The 18,298-nt window shown below is 41.0% G+C and overlaps 1 protein-coding gene and 1 long non-coding RNA gene across 6 annotated transcripts in view; one reads left to right on the plus strand and one right to left on the minus strand.

The window, feature by feature from the left end:
* Positions 1-1,994, plus strand: part of LOC130356334 (uncharacterized) — a 34,506-nt gene extending 32,512 nt beyond the window's left edge. Inside the window, exon 3 of the long non-coding RNA XR_008888853.1 lies at positions 1,414-1,994. This is a non-coding gene — a long non-coding RNA (uncharacterized LOC130356334). The remainder of the gene's footprint in view (positions 1-1,413) is intronic.
* ZNHIT3 (zinc finger HIT-type containing 3) overlaps positions 1-18,298 on the minus strand; it is a 181,930-nt gene that overhangs the window by 91,286 nt on the left and 72,346 nt on the right. The gene's annotated exons all lie outside the window — the stretch shown is intronic.

An 18,298-nucleotide genomic window follows, 5' to 3' on the forward strand; every position in this document is an offset into this window, starting at 1 on the left:
ACACTACTGGAGTTGGTTTTACGGAACAACTATTTTCTTTTCAATGACACCTTCTTCCGCCGGACATCCGGCATCGCCATGGGCATGAACGTGGCGCCCACGTATGCTAACGTGTTCATGGCGGTGCTGGAAGAGACACATGTCTACATATCCCACTACTCCAGCTTGGTGCTGGGGTGGTGAAAATATATCGATGATGTGTTTCTAGTCTGGAGGGGAGACATGACCCAACTTCATGCTTTACACACTTCTTTGAATTCCGTAAATTTACTTTGAACGCCTCTACTACCTCAATTCTTTTCCTTGACACATTGGTCGTGAGAATGACCACCTAACCACTGAACTTTATGTGAAGGAAACAGATAGTACCTCGGTACTACATTTTGACAGTTCTCATCCGCGGCCGACAATACGTTCTTTCCCTGGCAGTCAAATGCTTAGGACACGACGTGTTGTCGACTGCATGGATAAACTAGAATCTACCCTTGCAAAAATGGTTAGAAATTTTTCAAAAGCGTGGTTTTCCTAGACAACTACCACAACTAGGAAAGGCTAGAGTGATAGACCCTGGATCGCCAGATGCTCTTACACCCTCCAAAGAAACGTGAATCAAATTCCCATATCCCTTTTGGCTCTACATTTAACGAGCATTCTAAAGCTATAGGGAGTGCCCTTAATAAACACTGGAATCTTCTGACAACTTGCTTTCCAGATATTCCAGAGTTTCAAGAGAGTCCATTGCTACCTTATAAACGTCCCCCCAATCTTAAAGACAATCTTGTTAAATCTGATGTCTCTCTGAGGGTTCCCTCACAGAGATATCTCACTGTCAAGGGTAGGGGCTCGTACCCATGTTGCCAAGGTATAAATTGTGTATGTATGAACAAGGGACCTGTGTTCATACACCCACAATCTGGGATACGCTGCGCTTTGAAACACTATGCAACGTGTACATCTGACCATGTGATATATGTCTAGACTTGCTCATGTGGTCTCCTCTGTGGGGGAAACCACATGGGATTTCAAGACCAGGGTGAACCAACACAGATACAGTATCCAAAAAAAATAAAAATAAAAACGCACAGATTTACCGGTGGCTAAACATTTTTCAGATGTAGGGCAGGCATACTGAGAAGGATTTGAGATATACTCTTGTTGATCACATCCCCCCCCCTCCCCACCTAAAACGTGGGGGTGATCGCACTAGTATACTCAAGCGAAGAGAATTGAAATGGAATTACGACTTACAATCCTTAAGGCCTAAGGGCCTTAATGTTGACTTTACTGCGACCCCGCAATTATATAACTCCTAGACCGATGTTATTCTGTCTGTACTCCAGACTGTATAGGATTAATGTAATGTGATCTGAACATGTTCTAAATATTAACATTCTGTGTCTCTTTTTCTTGCAGGGCAACAGAAGGATTAGTGGCGGGACTGAGCAGCCTGAAAAATATTCTCTTTCACACAAATTTGCCTTTTTCACTTCAGCAGTCTGTTCCCTGGGACCCACGACGTGGAGGCCATCCAGGAGGCCTGGCGCCTTATGAACTGTTTTAAGGACGCAGTTTGGCTTGCCAGGAACAGCCTTGTGATCAACAGGGAGAACATGACCGTCCGGGACTGCCGCAGGTTTATCAGGAGCCTGCTCAGAGACTTCTCTCCTTCCCCCATGTCCCCCTGAAGATAAAGCCCAGTAGTTTGGCCCTGTGATGCGCCCCTCCCTACCCCCACACAGTCACCCACTCCCCCACGCCCCCAGCCCCATTCTATAGCCCACACCCCTACCCCGATCACAGATTGTATTGTCCTGTTTTTCGATTTCTTTTGCTTTTCTATTACAGGATTGAGCAGAGTGTTAGAGTAGCAAGATGTGCGATGTATAGCTTAGGGAACCTTTGCTGTGTATTGTACTGTTATGCTTTGTGTGATTGTAATTTATCGTATGACTTGTAATGACTGAACGAACAATAAAGCTCTTTCAATAATGGAAGACAGAAAGTCTTTTTTTTGCACACTTTGATTGTTATCGATTATTAACTATTTTAGCCAGTTGTCAGAGAAATATATTTTCTCCTAATAAATTCCACATCTTAATTTCTCCTCTCTTTTAGCTTCATGATTTTTATATTATTTATCTTTTTCAAATGTGGATTTATGTTCATTTTTATTTTCAGTTTATTTGTTAAGAATACAACAACCAACTGGGATATAATAATCCTGATAAGTTTCCCACAGTATGGATGTGTGCATGTATGGGTGGCACGCCGTAATCCCCTAACGGGGTTGACCCTTACACCCTCGGATCCTACTGTGACTGTGTGGTCTGGACAGATTCTCCCCCACATCCCTTGTATAGGGGGTGGATACCTTGGGAGGGTCAAGACATACAGTGCCAGGCATGTTTCATGCTGTTTTACTGGTGGGTTCCATATATAATACTTTCATCTAATATTAGCTAATTCATTTTATGATTTACTTTATTTCCCCAGAGTTTGCTTGAATATGCCTAATATAAATTTTTATTTATTTATTTATTTTAGTAATTATTTTTATTTAGTACTTAAAACAATAATTTTTGGTGCATTTATATTTTATTATTTTCATTATTATCCATTTATTTTCAATTTTATTCATTCATTTTCCTGTTTCTTTGTTTCCGTATTTTTTAATCCTTTCCCCTTATCTTGCTACTACTTTTTCCACAACTGTTATGGCAGTTTCTGCTTCCCGAGTAGTGCGCTACGAATCAGCACACTTGAGGTTTCTAACGCTCCCTGCATTACATTATGTGCCGATCCGGTCACGTGACTGCTGGTCACGTGGTTGATGATGTTACTGCCTCGATTATGTGACCGCGGCCCCCGTGACGCATAGGAGATGAAACACTATTGGCTTGCTGTTCATACACGGAAGCGCCGTTCATGGCGCCACATGGAGGACAGTGCACGAGTCTTTATTTACAAACACAGGCTGGTAAGATGCCACGACTATTTCCTGCCCTTTGCAACAATGTTTTGATTATTGTCAGCAGTGATAATTATCTATATTCTCATGTTTTTACTGACTGTATCATCACTTTGCACTTATACTTGCTTGTATTGGCAACTATTGATACTTACAGTATCTCTTATGATGCACTTATGTATTATGATTATGCACTTTGTCAGTAATGATTACTTAACATGACTATTTAACCACTTAGGGACCACGGGCGTATAGGTATGCCTTCGCTCCTTGGTACTTAAAGGATAACTCCAGAATATAAAAATTGTCCCCCATACTGCCGGCAGTAAAAAAAATAAAGATGTCCATACCTTCCTCCGGTAACCGACTCCGGTCTCTGCCCCGATCCTCTTCCTGGTTGCTGGTGGTCGGAGAATCATACTGCGCTCAGCCAATCACCAGCTGCAGCGAAGTCCGACTCGGCCTGCGATGGGCTGAGCGGCAGTGTGACAACGCTTCAGGACACAAAATTGTTCACTACACCGTCACCTGCTGCTGGGGCCGAAAACGTCACACTGCCACTCAGCCTATCGCTGGCCGAGTCGGGCGTTCACTGCGGCTGGTGATTGGCTGAGCACAGTAAGACTCTCCGAGAACCGGCAACCAGGAAGAGGATCACGGTGGAGACCGGAGCCAGTTACCGGAGGCCCCAGGGGAGCGAAGGAAGGTATGTACATCTTTATATTTTTACTGCCGGCAGTATGGGGGACAATTTTTATATTCTGGAGTTCTCATTTAAGGACCAAGTGCGTATTCCAGTGGGAATTTCGGTCCATGTCACACGGGGACCGGAGTGACTCTTGATATCGATCAGCAGGCACCCCTCGCAAATGCTAAGGGGGACCCCCCCCCCCCCCCCAATGTCGGCAATCGCCGCAAATCGCAGGTGAATTCACACCTGCGATTTGTGGCAATTCATGTGACCTGCTGACCCGGAGATACATGGTGATCGAGGGTGTAGGATACACCTACAATCACCTCCTGTATCTATGGGGAGGTAGCGATTTAGTCACCCCCCCCCACCCCCCCATGATGGCTGCTATTAGCGGGCCAATAGCAGCCGGCAGGGGAGGGGTTAACAGCCCCTTCTCGCTGCTCTGCTAGCGCACTGAGTTCATTCAGAGACAGGTAGGGTTAAAAGTAAAAAATTAGTGTAAACAAAGTTTATAAAAATCCCCCCCGACCCCCTAATAGATTCCCAAGGGTCTGCAACAGTATTTTCTAGCCTCAGACTCCGAATCGGTCAGTCAGTGAGGACGAGGAAGATCCTACATTTCTGTGTTCTTCCTCATCATCTAGTACTGATGAGTCCCCCCAGAAGGCGGTGGAGACGCTGCCAGGCGAGGCCACGCACCCGCCATGATAGCGGCCCAGTGGCCGGCACTAGTACGAGTGGCCATGCCGCTCTTAATAGGAGTCCGACCCCCAGACAAGTGTACCTGAGCCTCCTTCCGGTGAACCTGTCTGGAGAACCCCAGAGGCTTATCAGTCACAGATTCCTGAGTTTGTTGGCGACTCAGGAATGCGGATTGACAATTCTGGATTCACTGAAATTAACTATTTCAGTAATTTTTTCAGCGACCGCTTTGTCAATCACGTGGTGGAGCAGACGAATCTGTACACCCAGCAGTTCATTGCACACCACCCAGATTCTTTTTTGGCCAGGCCCAATGAATGGTACGCCATTGATGCAGCAGAAATGAGGACATTTTGGGGCCTCGTGCTGCATATGGGCCTGGTCAAAAAGCCCAGTGTCAGAGAGTACTGGAGCGGGGACATCCTATACCAGACCCCGCTTTACAGTATGGTCATGGCACGGAGGCTGTTCGAGACCATGCGGAAATGCCTCCATTACACTGATAATACAGCATGTCCACCCCGCCTACGTACCCCTCAGGGAGCTCTCGGTAGATGTCTCATCAGTTTACCAGTATATTCCCTTGAAGCGGGCGCGGTATGGTGTGAAGCTCTACAAACTTTGTGAGAGTACCTCCGGATACATTTAGAGTATGAGGGACGAGATTCCCGTATTGAACCCCCAGAATGTCCCCCCACTCTGGGTGTTAGCGGGAAAATCGTTTGGGACCTAGTGCACCCATTGCTGGATAAGGGTTACCTTAGACAACTTTTATACCAGCATCCCTCTGTTCACATTCCTTGCCGCCAGATCCACATCCGCTTGTGGGACCGTGCAGAAGAACCAGAGAGGCCTCCCTCTAAATTTGTTAAGACACCTATGCCCAAAAGTGAGTCCCGTGCCCTTACCCATGAAAACCTGTTGCTGGTCAGGTATAAAGGATAGTATGGGTGTCCTTATGCTGACCACAATTCATGTTAATGGCAGCTCACCTGTCCCTGTGCGAGGTACCACAACAACTGTCCTCAAGCTTGATTCTATTCTGGACTACAATCAGTATATTGGGGGAGTTGACCTCTCTAATCAAGTCCTCAAACCACATAACGCCATGCGGAAAACACGGATATGGTACAAAAAAGTTGCGGTCCACTTGGTACAGGTTGCCATGTACAACGCTTTTGTACTGTCCAAGTACGCTGGCAACACAGGGACATTCCTTCAATTCCAAGAAGAAGTCCTAAAGGTCCGGATCTTTGCTGACCGGGAAAGAGCAGGCCGGACTTCCCAAGGAACTGAAGTTATAGGTGAGAGGATCGTCCCAGGCCAACACTTTCTAGCTGAAATCCCCCACACTGGAAAGAAGGGACGAACCCAGAAAAAATGCAGAGTGTGTCACAAGAGGGGGATACGGAAGGATACCACCTATCAATGTGACACTTGCCCCGATCATCCGGGCCTCTGCATTAAAAACTGCTTCAGGGAGTATCACACTTCCATGCAGTACTAAATTTTCCCTCTTCATTTTAATTTCCCATAATTTTACCCTAATGTACCAAGTCCAGAGTACATTCCAAATTTCAACCTCATAAAACCACTAAATTGCCCAAAAAACTCTTTTATAAAAAAAAAACTGTTAAGACATCTGGGGGTATTTTATCCCAAAATGGGTCACACTGAGTCACTATCATCGGGGACTTTTTATGTTGCCTCAAATGCGCAGCGCTCTCCACCTGAGCGGGGTGCGCATTTGAGGCAACAGGTTAGGGACGGCCACACACATCACATTCCCAGAATGATGATTCAGAGCATAGGGTTTGGGGAGAGCATATTTTTTTAGTTTTGGCTATGCTCTGGGTCATCATTCTGGGAACATAATTTATAATTTTATGTCCCACTGTACCCCACTTTAGTTACTTAGTGTACCCAAGTTATTTACCCCATGTAATGCCCCTTGAGGGGGGGTCCAGTTGTTCTGGCTCCACAGGCATGCTGTTTACGCCAAGACATGAGGTATGTCCTTACGTAATAGAAATGTACACTGGTCCCTCAAGTTACAATATTAATTGGTTCCAGGACGACCATTGTATTTTGAAACCATTGTATGTTGAGATCATAACTCTATGGAAACCTGCTAATTGGTTCTGAAGCCACCAAAATGCCATCCAAAAATAGAAAAAAAAGTGAGGATTAAAGAAAAACAAGTAGATAACTAATATAGATAAACCAAATCGTTACATATAAAAGTAAGAAAGATCTGATGGGAGCTGTAAATCACTGTCTATTTCGGTGTTTCCCAACCAGGGTGGCTCCAGCTGTTGCAAAACTACAACAGCCAAAGGTTGTCCGGGCATGCTGGGAGTTGTAGTTTTGCAACAGCTGGAGGCACCCAAGTTGAGAAACACTGGTCTATGTAGAGGACAGGAGCTTCTTCAGGGTCCTGTACTGTACACAATGTCCTTAAAAGGTTAAATGGAGTCACCCTTAGCAGGTGTCCAAAAAGAGCAGGTAACCCTGGTACAGGTAAAGAGTACAGAACATGTAATACCTCCCTGTACTGTAGGGGGCGCTACCAGACTCCAGGTAGTGCATGCACTTCAGGAATACAGGGGTTTTAGCAGTGACATGTCCATTCTGATTGGTCGGTTCTTCCAGCCATTGACACGTTTTGCAGATTTCATAGCATTGTATGTTGAGTCTGGTTTCAAGTTACAATGGTCCAGAAAAGACCATTGTATGTTGAAACTATTGTATGTTGAGGCCATTGTAAGGTAAGGGATCACTGTATTTACAAATTTACAGTAACCTTTTCTCCTATTACCACTTGTGAAAATGAAAAATTTGGGGTAACCCAAGCATTTTTGTGTAAAAAAAGCATTTACACATCCAAAGTTGTCAAACACCTGTGGTGTGTTAAGGCTCACTGTACCCCTTGTTACGCGCCTTGAGGGGTGTAGTTTCCAAAATAGTATGCCATGTAGGTTTTTTTTTTTGCTGTCCTGGCACCATAGGGGCTTCTTAAATGGGACATGCTCCCCAAAAACCATTTCAGCAAAATTTGCTTTTCAAAAGCCAAAATGTGACTCCTCTTCTGAGCATTGTAGTGCGCCAGCAGAGCACTTGACGTCCACACATGGCGTATTTCCATACTCCGAAGAGATGGGGTTACAAATTTTGGGAGACATTTTGTCCTATTATCCATTGTAAACATTTAAAATTTGAGGGAAAACCAGCATTTTTGTGAAAAAAAAATAAAAAAATGATTTACACATCCAACTTTAACCAAAAGTCGTCAAACACCTGTGGGGTGTTAAGGCTCACTGGACCCCTTGTTATGTGTTTTTTTTTTTTTTTTTTTTGCTGTCCTGGCACCATAGGGGCTTCCTAAATATGACATGACATGCCCCCCAAAAACCATTTCAGAAAAACTCACTCTCCAAAATCCCACTGTCGCTCCTTCCCTTCTGAGCCCTCTACTGCGCCCACCGAACACTTGACATACACATGAGGTATTTTCTTACTCAAGAGAAATCGGGTTACACATTTTAGTTCGATTTTTCTCCTTTTACCCTTTTACTCCTTTAGATTTAGAATTTTCTCCTTCAAATTGCTGCTATTCCTGTGAAACACCTAAAGGGTTAACAAACCTCTTTTGAATGTCATTTTGAATACTTTGAGGGGTGCAGTTTTTATAATAGGGTCATTTATGGGGTATTTCTAATATGAAGACCCTTCAAATCCATTTCAAAACAGAACTGGTCCCTGAAAAATTTCGATTTAAAACATTTTCTGAAAAAATAACAAAATTGCTGCTATACTTTGAAGCCCTCTGATGTCTTCCAAAAGTAAAAACATGTCAACTTTATGATGGAAACATAAAGTAGACATATTGTATATGTGAATCAATATATAATTTTGAATATTCATTTTCCTTATAAGCAGAGAGCTTCAAAGTAAAAAAAAAAAAAATGCAAAATTTTAAATTTTTTCATCAAATTTTTAAATTTTTCACCCAGAAATGATGCAAGGATCGAAATTTTTTTCCCCACTAACCAAGTAGAATATGTCACGAAAAAAAAATCTCGGAATCAGACTGAAAGTGGTCAGATGTGCAAAGAACGCTGTGGTCCTACAGTGAAAATTGGCCTGGTCCTTAAGGGGTTATATTATATATATATACACACATACATACATATAATTAGTCCAGTGATGCAGATGCAAATCAAAAAATGTTGCAGTATCTTGTAATACCTTTTTTATTGGACTAACATAATTTTGTAGAGACAAGCTTTCGGGATTCATCCCTTTGTCAAGTCTAAAGCAAATCTAAGCTCACAAGCAGAACACACAGGTTACATCTCACAAATATGCAGGGGTTAAGACAATAGATGTGGAGAATTCACAGTAAGATGGGCCATAAATATAGCAGGACAATTTATGGCCCATCTTAGGCTGGGTCCACACTACGTTTTGTCCCATACGGGAGCGCATACGGCAGGGGCGAGCTAAAAGCTCGCGCTCCCGTATGTGACCGTATGCGCTCCGGTATGCCATTCACTTCAATGAGCCGACCGGAGGGAAACGTTCGGTCCGGTCGGCTCATTTTTGCGCCGTATGCGCTTTTACAACCGGACCTAAAACCGTGGTTGACCACAGTTTTAGGTCCGGTTGTAAAAGCGCATACGGCGCAAAAATGAGCCGACCGGACCGAACGTTTCACTCCGGTCGGCTCATTGAAGTGAATGGCATACGGGAGCGCATACGGTGACATACGGGAGCGCGAGGTTTTAGCTCCCTCCTGCCGCATGCGCTCCCGTATGGGACAAAACGTAGTGTGGACCCAGCCTTAGTGTGAATTCTCCACATCTATTGTCTTAACCCCTGCATATTTGTGAGATGTAACCTGTGTCTTCTGCTTGTGAGCTTAGATTTGCTTTAGACTTGACAAAGGGAGGAATCCCGAAAGCTTGTCTCTACTAAATTCTGTTAGTCCAATAAAAAAGGTATTACAAGATACTGCAACATTTTTTCATTTGCATCTCTCTCTCTCTCTCATATATATATATATATATATACACACACACACACACACACACACAAACTCAATGGGGGAGATTTATTAAAGCCTGTGCAGAGGTAAAGTTGTCCAGTTGCCCATAGCAACCAATCAGATTGCTTTTTTCATTTTTCACAGGCCTTCTTAAAAATGAAAGACGCATGCTGATTGGTTGCTATGGGCAACTGGGCAAATTTTACTTTGCACAGATTTTAATAAATCTCCCCCAATGTGTGTATGTATGTTCCAGCATCACGTCCAAACGGCTAAAGATCTTAACATGAAACTTAGCACGTTACTTATATGGTTGGGGACCGGACTGGAATGCCTGCTGAAATCATTCAGCAGGCATCCCGGCATGTCGGGGACAGCCCTGATCATCCTGAGGGCTAGGAGCGAGGTCGCAGTGCTGCCATCTCCTCCTATCCCCCCTGCCATTGGTCAGAACTGATTCTGACCAATGGCAGGGATGGACAGTGGGTTGCCATGGCAACCCCCCCGTTCTGCCCACCCCTGGCTGTCGAGGGGAACATGGGAAAAAGATGGAGGCCAGTACCTGGAGAAGAAGATGCCTGGGGACACCCGATCGTCGCTGGAGATTGCTGGATCCTGGCTCAGGTAGTGAAACTACAGTGTGGGGGGGAACTGAAAGGGAAAGTAAAGTGATCTTTACTGTGGCAACCACTATGAAGGCCAAACTGCAACTCCCATTTTGCAAGATCTGGAGTGTCACAGTTTGGAGGCCACTGTTACAGTGGTGCCCAAATGGTAGCCCTCCAGATGTTGCCAAACTACAACTCTCAGCATGCCTAGACTGCCCAGGCATGCTGGGAGTTGTAGTTCTGTAACATCTGTCCCTTCAGATTTTGCAATTTTCATGACATTTTTGAAAATTGCTGCTCTACTTTGAAGCCCTCAAATTTTTTCAAAAAGCTAAAATATGTCCATTTTATGATGCCAACATAAAGTGGACATATTGTATTTGTGAATAAAAATAAAATTTATTTGGAATATCCATTTTCCTTACAAGTAGAGAGCATCAAAGTTAGAAAGAATTTTCATGAAATTTTGGAATTTTTCACCAAAAAAGGATGCAAGTAACGCCAAAAATTTACCACCAAAATAAAGTAGAATATGTCACGAAAAAACTCTCAGAATCAGAATATTCTGTAAAAGCGTTTGAGTTATTAATTCGTAAAGCGACGGTAGTCAGAATTGCGGAAAAGGGCTGCGTCCTTAAGTCCCATACAAGTCTATGGGAAATATAGGTTACTGCATAACTTCCAAACAGCTTAAGATATTTCAATAAATACTTGGTCACATGTTACTTATATGTCCAATTAAAATATAGGATAGTTAATTTAACCCTTAACTACCCCCATTAGTGAGGGTCAGGGTTTTTGTTTAAAGTCCCATGCAAATCTATGGGAAATGTATGTTCCCACATAACTTCCGTACGGCTGGGGAAATTTCAATAATACATAGTACATATATTACTTATATATCAAATAAAAATATGATAGTTATATTAACCCTTACCTACACCCTTATATAAAAGATAGGTTTTTGTTTCAAGTCCCATGCAAGTATATGGGACGTACCTTACTCCACAAGCTCCGCTCTGCATCTCCAGGTGAATGTGTCAGTCCGGCTTGCAAGCCACACCACATCTTATAAAGACACACCCCTCTTATTATCTACCCTTTCTGTGCATCGGTCTGGCTTGCAAATCACGCCCAGTCCCACAAAGCAGCGTCCACTTTTTTGACATGACGACGGGACATGAAGTCAAAAGCTTCCTCCTTTGTTGATTTTCTGCCCCAACAAGTATTAGGAAGGAAAAATCGGGCAACACCAGGTACTCCGCATGTGTGTGTATATATTATAATTATATATATATATATATATATATATATATATATATATATACACACACACACACACACACACACACACACACAGTGGGGATCAAAAGTTTGGGCACCCCAGGTAAAAATTTGTATTAATGTGCATAAAGAAGCCAAGCAAAGATGGAAAATACTCTAAAAGGCATCAAATTACAGATTAGACATTCTTATAATATGTCAACAAAAGTTAGATTTTATTTCCATCAATTACACTTTCAAAATAACAGAAAACAAAAAAATGGTGTCTGCAAAAGTTTGGACACCCTGCAGAATTTATAGCATGCACTGCCCCTTTGCAAAGCTGAGACCTGCCAGTGTCAAGGATTGTTCTCAATCATTATCTGGGAAGATCAGGTGATGTCAATCTCAAAGGTTTTAAATGCCCAGACTCATCTGACCTTGCCCCAACAATCAGCACCATGGGTTCTTCTAAGCAGTTGTCTAGAAATCTGAAACTGAAAATAGTTGACGCTCACAAAGCTGGAGAAGGCTATAAGAAGATAGCAAAACATTTTCAGATGTCAATATCCTCTGTTCGGAATGTAATTAAGAAATGGCAGTCATAAGGAACAGTGGAAGTTAAAGCAAGATCTCGAAGACCAAGAAAAATATCAGACAGAACAGCTCGCAGGATTGTGAGAAAATCTATTCAAAACCCACGTTTCACTGCACAATCCCTCCAGAAAGATCTGGCAGACACTGGAGTTGTGGTACACTATTCCACTATAAATAGATACTTGTACAAATATGGTCTTCATGGAATAGTCATCAGAAGCAAACCTTTTTTACGTTCTCACCACAAAAATCAGCATTTGAACTTTGCAAATGAACATATAGACAAGCCTATCCACCACACAAAGAAAGAGTAACTAAATGCCGCTTAATTAAATATAATATCTTTATTAGGTGAACAAAGTATAAAAGCATAAGACCAAAAAATGGAGCTGAAATAACTGAGGACCTCAAGAGCATAGGCCGAGCAACAGTACAGAGACACGGACAATAATATAATAATCTGGGAACAACTCTGTGGAAGTTGTATTACTGACAACTAAATCCAAATATATTGGCTATTTGCCTTGAGAAAATACGAGTGCTTAAGGTGCTAATTAGGGCTTACCCATTCTAAAGTGCCCATCCAGCGGGGAGTGGAGCACGGCACTTTAGAATGGGTAAGCCCTAATTAGCACCTTAAGCACTCATATTTTCTCAAGGCAAATAGCCAATATATTTGGATTTAGTTGTCAGTAATACACTGGGAGCCTTTTTTCCGGAGGGAATACTTACCCAGCCGGGGTTCCCAGTGTTTACATAGGACACATTTTCAGTGCGTAGGTGCATCGCATACAACTTACACAGAGTTGTTCCCAGATTATTATATTATTGTCCGTGTCTCTGTACTGTTGCTCAGCCTATGCTCTTGAGGTCCTCAGTTATTTCAGCTCCATTTTTTGGTCTTATGCTTTTATACTTTGTTCACCTAATAAAGATATTATATTTAATTAAGCGGCATTTACTCTTTCTTTTTTTGTGTGGTGGATTGGTACTTTGAGTACGCCGTTATCATGTTAGGATCATATGTAGACACTATGTAGCCATGATGGCAGGATGTACAGTGAGGTGTCATTTTGGATTCTTTTTGTATACAGTATTAATATAGACAAGCCTGATGCATTTTGGAAACCAGTTCTGTGAACCGATGAGGTTAAAATTGAACTTTTTGGCAGGAATGAGCAAAGGTACATTTGGAGAAGAAGGGGAACAGAATTTAATGAAAAGAACCTCTGTCCAACTGTTAAACATGGTGGTGGATCAATCATGCTTTGGGGTTGTATTGCAGCCAGTGGCAAAGGGAACCTCTCACGAGTAGAAGGAAAAATGGATTCAATAAAATTTCAGCAAATTTTGGATCCTAACTTGATGCCATCTGTGAAAAAGCTGAAGTTAAAGAGAGGATGGCTTCTACAAATGGATAATGATCCTAAACACACCTCGAAATCCACAGGGGATTACATCAAGAGGTGTAAAATGAAGGTTTTGCCATGGCCTTCACAATCTCCTGACCTCAACATAATTGAAAATGTATGGATAGACCTTAAAAGAACAGTGCATGACAGACAGCCCATTCTTCCTTACAAAGGTCTTCCAGTTCTTTGAGATTTCTGGGCTAAGATACTTAAACAAGAATTGAAAGACTCTTGGCTGGCTACAAAAAGCGTTTACAAGCTGTGATACTTGTCAAAGGGGGCAGTACAAGATATTAACTCTGCAGGGTGTCCAAACTTTTGCAGAAGCCATTTTTTTGTTTTCTGTTATTTTGAAAGTGTAAATGATGGAAATAAAATCTAACTTTTGTTGACATATAAGAATGTCTAATCTGTAATTTGATGCCTTTTGGAGAATTTTCCATCTTTCCTTGGCTTCTTTATGCACATTAATACAAATTTTTACCTGGGGTGCCCAAACTTTTGATCCCCACTGTATATATGTAAACAAAAATAAACAAACATATGGTATAGTCACGTGTGTAAATGTCTGAACTATAAAAATATAATGTTAAGTAAACTGCACAGTCAATGGTGTACACAAAATTTTTTTTTTTGTAGTTTTGGTCACTTTGTATTCCCCCCCCCCCCCAAAAAAAAAAAAAAGGTAAAAAAAATAAAATAAAAAATAAAATAAAAGGTAAAATAAAAAAGCCCCATCAAAACAAATGGTACCGATAAAAATTCAGATGACGGTGCAAAAAAATTTGCCCTCATAAAGCCCTACAAAGATTTTATTTTGGTTTCACCGATGATTTTTTGGTGAAATAATTGATGTCTTTACAAAGTACAATTGGTGGCTCAAATCAAAAGATTTTTAGTTAAGTACTGGAGCAGATAGTAAGGTAAAAGGCACGTCATGGTATATGGTATAAGGGAGAATGTAAACCTAGAGGGAATGATAACAATAGTAGGTAGGAAACAAGAGTGTAAGTGAGCTAGGTGAGAGAAGAGGGTGAGGCGGGGGTACAAGAATAGGAGAGAAAATAAAAATCCTCCTGGCGACCTACTAATCTATGCCACTGGGACAAGATTTGGAGGGTGGCTGGAAATTGTAGGGCAAAATTAAGCTTCATGCAAGCATACAGCTGAGAAACCTTTAGTGTTTCTTAGTTACCTTAGCTGAGAAGATCTTATGACCACTCCATACGAGGTGATGACCTGTCTGGGGTTGGTTGTCCTGGGAATTTGTGTCCCCAGCGGTAGAGCCTTTGGAGTGCCCAGTCTGTGTGCCCTTTCAACCAGGAATGATTTCAGGATTTCTTAAGCACAGATGGCACATAGCTGCACAGAGGTATAGATTCTGGCACAGAGTATGCGCAGATTACTGTGGCGTGATCTATTCCCCAAGTTGTCTGTTTTGTCCTGGAGTGATTTAAGAGTACCTGTCAAACCATATTTTCTAAACTAACTCAGATTATATTCCCTAACTACTCCTAACACCCCTCCTGCCCTTGAAGAAAAAAAAAACAAAAACTCTGGTGACCGGTACTCTGAGATATTAATGCTTTGAGCTGTTGTGTTATGTGGATGCAATTTCAACTTCTGTGAGAAAGCCGCTCCTCCAGCTTAGTGAGCAGGGTGGCATGTTACATTATGTCTCCCTGGATGTGGGCGAGGGATGCTACAATAGTGGTTTCTATAGAGGCTTTTATGTCAGGTGATATGCCCAGGGATAGCCCCTGGCTATATTATTCAAACCGAGAATCAAAGTGGCTATTGGACAAGAAGAGGGAAGAAAAGGAAAACATAGAAAAATGTAAGAACGTAATGTAATGGAAGAACTTGATACAAATATACTTGAGGCAAAATAAGATTACAATACATCGCAAGATCAATGGGTAAATAACGACTATAATAGTAATTTATATCTATAGTGTTAAGTGTGTATATACACGGAGAACCGTGTATATATGTATACATAAAATTGTTGAGACATTAATATATTACTAAAATAGCACTAATAAAAGATGAAAAAAATATATAAATAAAAATAAGCATTTTTTTTATGAGTATTCCAAATTACGGTCTATACCATAACTATTTTAATTTTGATTTTAATTTTTATTGTTCTTTATTTTTCATCTTTCATCTTTATTAGCGCAATTTTAGTAATATAGTAGTAATATGTCTCACCAATTTTTGTATACATCTATACGGTTCTCTGTGTATATACACACTTAACACTTTAGATACAAATTACTATTATAGTAGTCATTTACCTATTGATAATATCACAATGTATTGTAATCTTATTTTGCCTCAAGTATATTTGTATCAAGTTCTTCCGTTACGTTTTTCTATGTTTTCCTTTTTCTTTTCTCCTCTCTTCTTGTCCAATAGCCACTTTGAGTCTCAGTTTGAATAATATAGCCAGGTGTAACACATCCCTGGGCAATCCAGCCAGGAGTTCACCTGTTACTCAACTGACATGGCATCCTATCTATACCACTAACACCATCAGCTATTGAAAAAGGGTAGGCGCCCTAAAAAGAAGGGAACTTAAATGGATTTTTGAGTTGCAGTCCTTGCGACCTAAGGGACTTAATGTTGATTTTACAGTGACACCTCAAATCTATAATGCCTGAATTCTGAATGTTATCCGTGTCTTCTCTCCCGTTTAGGATAAGATTACCATTGTGACTGAGAAAATTAATTTGTTTTTTTTTCTCCTCCCCTTTCCCTCTTATTTTCCCTTTTTCTTAGGACGACAAGTGACATGCTGGACGGGACCTCACCGTACAACATTAAGTTATGATTTACATTGTTTTGAGGAGAGTCCACCACTCAGAGGGTTATTGTACATTGATATTTTTTATTATAAAGAATCATATACATAAAAAAAACTCTAAGGAAGGATTTTTGCTTTATGAAAAAATCTTTCCTGCACAAAAATATTTTTTTCCTCACTGCAATATCCTTTTTACCCCATTTATTATGTTTCTTCACCTTTTTCACATTACAAATACAATGAATTCTTTTATAAAATTTTCTTTATAAAACCTAACACTTCTTATATATTACACTGATTGATACACATCACTTTAACCACATTTTATTTTATTTTATTTTTTTTATTTTATAAAAATTTTCTTTAATTTTTTACAAAAAATTTCTTTAATGTAATTTTTTATTTTTTTTGTTTATTTTTTTCGTTATTTTTCACATCAATTGCTTTGGAGAGAGCTTATACTCTCTATATATGTTACTCTGGTTCCCTTGACTGTTTGTCTCGTGTGCATGGGGTGATCACATGAAGCGCCATTCCAAGTTGGGTGCCTTTCTGATTACCTGACTTGTCGCAAATTGCGACTAGCCAGACATCAGTTATTCGGACCAGTGCGGCGAATGGCTGGATACTGGTCTGAACAGTCACCTAACGATTGGCCACCAATACACCCAGTATGTTTGAATTATTGCGAGTGTCTATCAGTGGGTAACCAGAAACGCTGACAAAGTAACATTTATATTTATTATTCTATTGAGTTTTATTATTTTATATTTATTTTTATTTATTTTATATTTAAAAAAAAAAATTCTTTTCCTTTTTTCGTTTAAACTTTTTTCATTTTTTGTATAGATTTTTTCACTCATCTTCACCATCACACACACATCTTTACTCTTGTTTTTTATCAATATTGATTTTTAACTATAGTTACCATGGGCAACAGCTCTATTGTTTCCTGCACATATGCACTACACACATGCTAACTATCACGCATTCACATTGCGGTTTCTCAATTGCCCTTTTCACATTCACACTGTTGTCTTCCAATTGCCCTTTTTAGATATGACAAACAGAGATTCGTTCTGTCGTAGTACGCACGTGCCGTTCAGCAACTGCGATGCGACTCATGTGACTTCGTTCTTCCCCCTAATTGGTGCACTCTTGTCTCCTCTGTTAGGGCTGCTGCTCAGCCTCTATCCTACACACACGCCGTTCTGGCGTACTATCGCCATGTTTACAGCATGTACAGGTGAGCGCCCGCCGCTATTACTTGTCCTCCAGGTGATATTAATGTATTTATATTTGTAATCAAGCTATATTTGTGGTTTTTACCACTTGTTTTTAATAACACTTATTTGCAACACTATTAACTTGACAATATGTGTATTGTCCCTATGCCTTATATTGCTTGTTTTTATCACGCTTATATTTATAAATTTTTGACACTGATTTGTATTAATTGTAATTGGCTACCATATATATATATATATATATATATATATATATATATATATATACACACCTTGTGTTCAGTCACTCTGTATGCTTGATGCATCTGTATTTATAATGGATTAAAGCTACCATTTTTTTTTCACCTATTTTGTGTGCTGCAACAGCTTTTTGCTCTCTCTACATTGGGGACCAGGGACCGGGGTCCATTTGGCTGCCTGCACCAGACATATTTTTTATAAGGTGTGCTACTCTTCGCTATATCTTCTTCTATATCTTCTTCTATATATATATATATATATATATATATATAGTTGCATCCCATCTCTGGCATAATCAGGAGGCTATACACCACTTCAATCGCCAATGCCTCTTCTACTCCACTGGCCAGCCAACATAGAAGCTTACCCTGAGGAGACTTACTTGATAGCAGTAATACTGGTAAGAGGCACCTGGTGCCAAATTCCTACCCTACCTGGAACTATTGTCACAATATCCCTGTGCCACCATGGTAAAAGTGGGACAGCTATAGGGGGACTCCAGTGCTGAATAGTGCACCTGCCCGGCACTTACATCCGATCGCCATCCCATTCAAGAGTCATTGCACGCAGCCCTCTGCCATCAGGGTACAGTGGGACTAAATAAGGGTGACTACAGCGCTGCTGAGTGCACCTGCCGGCAACCACTGACTTTAATCTCCTGTCTGTAATACGGCACGGCACTGACCGAGCCTTTGCATTGCAATAACGCTG

This window comes from Hyla sarda, chromosome 2 (assembly GCF_029499605.1).
Source record: "Hyla sarda isolate aHylSar1 chromosome 2, aHylSar1.hap1, whole genome shotgun sequence".
Lineage (NCBI taxonomy): Eukaryota > Metazoa > Chordata > Amphibia > Anura > Hylidae > Hyla > Hyla sarda.